We start from the raw sequence: 6,000 nt of genomic DNA on the forward strand, positions 1-6,000 counted from the left end.
GAAGTACACAGAAACACTCGTTACAACTAACAGTAAACAGATATATAAAGACCTTATGCCTTTTTGGGTGGTGCTTAATAAACTGGTAAACTTTATATCCGTAAATCAATTCCGATGAACTGTAATAAAGTGCTCTTACCTTCATTACTGCCGTATCCAGTATCACTCTGGAGACTGTATGTTTTGTATTGTCCCTTTGTATTGACATTGGTTCACAAAGCAGTCCGGTGTGAAATGATTGGCGCAGAATTTCGGTAGGGTTGAGGGAGCATTTTCCTCGAAAACAAAATGAATCCACCTCGTCTTCAGCAGCTCAGATTTAGGGAGTAAATGGAGAGAGCTATGTGGATTAATCCATCCAGCTACAGAACACCTAAAACGCTTGGGAGACATTCTCGTCAGTGCAGCAATGGCGGACTGTGTAAACTGGTTGTGGACTCGCTCAGGGCGGTTCTATGTTAAAACGGCAGTGTCTGTCAACATTCGTGGGCGGGGCCTGTGGCTAATGTGACGTCACATTGCCAGAGATGAATTCGGACGTACTACATCTGCCATGTTGTTACTCTCACATGACCCACCAGCGTCAGTTACGCCCCTTCAACTCCATTTACAAATCCTCTCCCGTGGCCTCATGGGATAGTAAAGTGTCCATCGTATGCGCACTTCAGAATCTCGCCGGAAGTAGTAAGTCATCCAGGTACTTTTCGCCTACTGTTTTTCGAATACTATGAATTCGGACATACTACTCTGTTCGCATACTGTTTTTCGCGTACTATATAGTAGAGAAGTATTCGATTTCGGACGCAGCTAGTGGGACTCTTTTCTTAAAATGACAAATATTACCCAGAATGCACTGTTTTATGGTATATTACTGTTTCAATGGAAACTGGTATTTTACTGTGTAAATTTGTTTAGTTTTTTACAGGTATTTTTTATAAGATTAAATGAAATCCCAAAATAAAAATACCCACAGTAGAATAGTCAAAATACTTTGTTAGTGTCCACCATTGGTGATTAAAAGTGCTATTTCTTTAGTCTGTCATACATCAAAATAATATTTTTTTGGGGGGGAATGTGTGAAAATGTGTTATGACAATATGGCAGCATTCAAGCCTTATGACGCACTCTTTCTGGTTCTCTCTCTCTCTCCTTCTGAGTCTCTGTTCATAAAGAGAAGATTAATACACACCAGAGTGATGAATGCGTCTGATGAGCCATGGAGCAGCAAGCCACAGATCAGGTCTCATTAGAGCTGCTCCCCTCCAGAGACCCAACACCCCTCACTGGGAAATTACTTCAACCCTATGGCTGCAGCTGCTTATGGGGTAGAGAAGAAAAAGATCAATGGATCATGTAAACCTAACAATCATCCATCACAAAACAAAACTTACTTTTGTTTCTGTTGCTATGGTTTATCTTTCAAAAATGTGGCTGTACTTCCGTCAGTGGTCTTTGTGTGCTGTGAATGTGTGTTAAACAGAACTCTACTCTGTGGGCAAGTACACACTGAATGAATAGGCTGAAAAGGTTACTGTTTGTTGTACGATTCTGGCCAAGTGAACCAAAAGATACAAAAGGAGGGACAGAGACACAAAAAACACATGTAACTGGAAGTGAGAGACAGAAGGTTGCCTCTATTAGTATACACTGAAAACAAAAACTTTTTGATTAGAACTCTCAAATATAAAGGCAAATAGTGCACTTTGTATACACAGAACCACAGCATGATATAAAGAATCTTTAAACTGACAATTTGTCAACAGTAATTCAACCTAGACAACTCTCTGCCAAATCACTGGACCTGGTGTCATCCTGAAGTAAACGTTCCAGCAAACTATCCATTCCCTGCAGTGATGTAGTGGATTGCATTTCACCAAAGCAGAACCCTGAAATGCTGCTGAAATGTTTGTCTCACTTTAGCACATGAGCAACCCAAAACCCACTGTGCAACCAAAAGTAAACTTTCATTATATCTCTTTGATCCTCCTTTAAAGTCTCTCTGTGAACACATTGTGGGTTTGTTCAGATCAACCCCAGACTCTTTCATAAAAGAAGAAAAGATGAAAACAAAGTGTAATGAGAGCCGGTTAAATCTGACATAATACAAGAAAATTTTAAGGCTTAGTTCACACAAAAATGAAAATTATGTCATTAATTACTCACCCTCATGTCGTTCCACACCTGTAAGACCTTCGTTCATTTTCGGAACACAAATTAAGATATTTTTGATAAAATCCGATGGCTCAGTAAGGCCTGCATCGCCAGCAATAACAATCCCTTTTTCAATGCCCAGAAAGCTACTAAAAACATATTTAAAACAGTTCAAAACACTGCTTCATGAAGCTTCAAAGCTTTACGAATCATTTGTTTCGAATCAGTGGTTCAGAGCACCAAAATCACTTGATTTCAGTAAATGGGGCTGCGTTACGTCGTAAGTGTTTTGAAACTTCAATAGTTTACGTGACTTTGGCAGTTTGACACACGCTCCGAACTACTAATTCAAAACAAATGATTCGTGTTCCGAAGATGAATGAAGGTCTTACGGGTGTGGAACGACATGAGGGTGAGTAATTAATGACAGAATTTTCATGTTTGGGTGAACTAACCCTTTAAACTCACTGATCACGGTTTTCTTTTCACTGCCTCAGAGTGTGTTTTGGAAACTTTTGTAGGGGTACAGTAAAAAGTCTCACAAATTCTGTTGTGTCAAGAGATCTATTTCTCTGTGTGGAAACTGGAACAAATCAGTCTGCGCTTCAACATCAGTTATAAAATGTGTGCAGACTGATAAAGGGGGCTGAAATGAGCTGTGACTGATTGTGTGTGTGTCTGTGTGCTCAACTCCATAACCTCAAATACATACTGCTGTCTAGCTGGCTTGTGGAAACTCTCCTCTTTAAACAAGGCTTCACTCTTTTTTTTTTAGAGTGGTTTTGGGTACATTAGGTCTATAGTGGAAGGTCAAAGTGGAAATAGTGTTTAAAGGGGTCATGAATTGAGAAATCAACTTTTCTTTGAGCTTTAGATACATAAGAAGTCATCGTACTATAAGAATATCCTGTAAGTTTCAGAACTGAAAACTTCCTTGTTAGTCCAATAAAAGCTTTTATTGACACCAGGCCCATCGAACGACTGATTCTGGAATGTGCCTATCTATGTCATAGATAGGTGAAATGCCACATCTGCAGAAAAAATCAACGCCTACTTCATCATTGTAACGTTAGCCCTGCCCACTGGTGTGTTAGAGAGATGAGGAGGAGAGAAGAGCGATACAGGGCTAAAAATAACATTACCTTTAAAAGGATCCTAATGCTAGAAATATGGTTATTCATTTTTTAACAATGTGAATGTCTCAGTTGAGCTTAATTTATTTGTATTCAGTACATTTCACTGTGGATTCTTTGGTAAATCAATCGCATTTCGGCGCAGGCTTTGCAAACAGACTTTTACATTATGGACTCAACAGTAATGCAACAACATGTAAGTAACTGTGTTAATTCTAATGCCGGATCTGGTATGTAATGATTCATGTACAGTCAGATGGTCTATGTGTCAGTAAATCAAACCAGTGACTAAACGGTCAACTTCACGTTGTTTCTCTTAGTAGGTGATTAAATTATATATAGAAAGCGACCAAAGAACGCTCCCTTTACGATCGCTAGAGCTGTCAATCAAACAGCGCACGCTGGAGTTGTCAATCAAACAGCACAAGTTTATCAGTCACTGAGTTCTGGACTCATGCCAAAACTCCCATTTTATTCAACGAATGTCTTAGTTACATCGAGTTCGCACTGTTATTTGTGATGAAAGCATTCGTTAGTGTGCAGAAATTGAGTTGCAATGCTTTCATGCGCTCAACAACATGTGTGTGATTGGCTACAATGTTCATTACTGCAACCTTCCATGCCACGATCTGAATATAATGCCATAGATGTAAGTGTAATGCTATAATCAACACTTTTCACGATTAGTTAACCTTGAGAGCTGTAATAGTAATAATGTGCTAAAGTTTTCAAGAGAGTAATACTTAGCTATTTTTATATTGCAAAGATGTTAGCCAATCACAGCAGTGGGCGTTTACATTGAAGTCTCACAGCAGACACGCCCCTTAAAACAGAGCGTTCAAATAAGAGGGCTAAAATTAGGGTAGGAAAAGTGCAATTTATTTCTAAATTATGAGAGTTTTTGATGTAAAAAGCATACAAACATTATAAGTACACCCCAGGAAACATTACAAAACAATAAAACAACGCAGTACATGACCCCTTTAAAGGAATATTTCGCCCGATATTTCAATTCTTTCTTCTTTGAAACAGGCAGAATTGAATAATTTACCTTTTTAAAAAGTAAAAAACAATCATTTTGACCCACACGACCCATGCATTATATTCCAAGTCTTAATTCACATGACATTTTTGCAGAACAGGCTGAAATTAAAGTCTTCCCCTTCACTGTAGTTCTCAAGTCAAATGTGTCAATGGTGCAGGCATGACATCATGGTGTTTAATACGAAGCCCCGGACATAACATGCAGGAAAAAAATAGCAGGCTAAATCGTGCGCACGATTTACTAATTCGTTCCCTCGATTTACTAAAACTTGCGCACGATTTACTATTTCGTTCCCTCGATTTATAAATCATGCACATGTAGATTTAGTAAATCGAGGGAACGAATTAGTAAATCGTGCGCACGATTAAATTTTTTTTCTTGCATGTCATGTGCAGGGCTCCGTAGTTTAATCACAAGATGCATACTAATCAATTGTATTTGCAGTCAGTGGTGTTGGTGTGCCATTTTTGTAGTCCATACAACTGTTGTAGTCCATTCAGAAGATTTTCAGTGAATTTAAACTTTGAATTTTGGTCTGTTTCTCACACAAAGCTATCATATGACTTCAAAAGACTTAAGTCATATAGACCACTTTTATGATACCTTTTTGGAGCTTATAAATAACCGTGCATTTATGTTCTATGGAAAGGAGAAGCTTGGGCAGTCGTTTGTTAGAGTTTGCAAATGCATATTATGCAGGATCAAAAACCTCGATATGAGCTGAATTGTATAATCATGTCCTTTTGGCTCAGCTGTTCTCAGCAAAAAACTCCCAGCTCTCTCTCTCTCTCTCTCTCTCTCTCTATCCGTTACAGTGGTGAAAATATCACAGGCATTGGGACTTGAGCAAATCAAAGCAAAAAAAAAAAAGAAAGAAAGAAAGCATAAAAGCGTTGGCTTAAAGGGATGAATCAGTATCCAGTGCTGCAGTCAGGGTGACACAGAATGAATAACACATCCACTCCCCATTCTTTTCACAACACAATGAGCGAGATCAAATCACAACCACAAACAGCAGAAAAAAACCCACATTAGTTTATCTCACTCATCTGAACATGCCAGTGAACATGTCAGCTGTCTGCTCTCCAAATGAGTGCTTTTCCTAAATGATTTCTTGGTGCAGTCATGCGCTCACGTTTATGTCCACGGCACACTCTCAAAACTCAAAGCCTCCTGGCTCAGTGATGCACAAATGAATGGATTGAAAAACATAACATGGTGATTTCGAACTGACATAGAGCCACATTTTCCTCCCACATAATTTCTTCTTCAATAAATTTATACTATGCTGTCATGAAGTGATTAGTTTGTTTTCGAAATATTTTCTGTGGGATTTGACTTTTGTGCTTTTCGTGCTGAATGACTTTCCTGTGTAACTGAGACAGTCTGATCTGGGATCTCTGTCCCTAAAGAGTCACATGCTGCCCTATCTGGTGACAAGCCAAGAGAGACACAGTCCCACAGGACACACACGGTAAGGCTTTCCTTGCCGTTATACCCCAGTAACACTCACACACGAGGTAAACATGATCAATGAGACAAGTGAATGTTGTTTTACTGCACAGGCATTTTTTTCACTTCATTTTTATCACTATTTCAAATATAAACAATTGAAAAAATACACTTATATTCAGCATACAATACATAAAACATTAATATCTTAAGCAGTAG

Source organism: Ctenopharyngodon idella, chromosome 15 (genome assembly GCF_019924925.1).
Source record: "Ctenopharyngodon idella isolate HZGC_01 chromosome 15, HZGC01, whole genome shotgun sequence".
Lineage (NCBI taxonomy): Eukaryota > Metazoa > Chordata > Actinopteri > Cypriniformes > Xenocyprididae > Ctenopharyngodon > Ctenopharyngodon idella.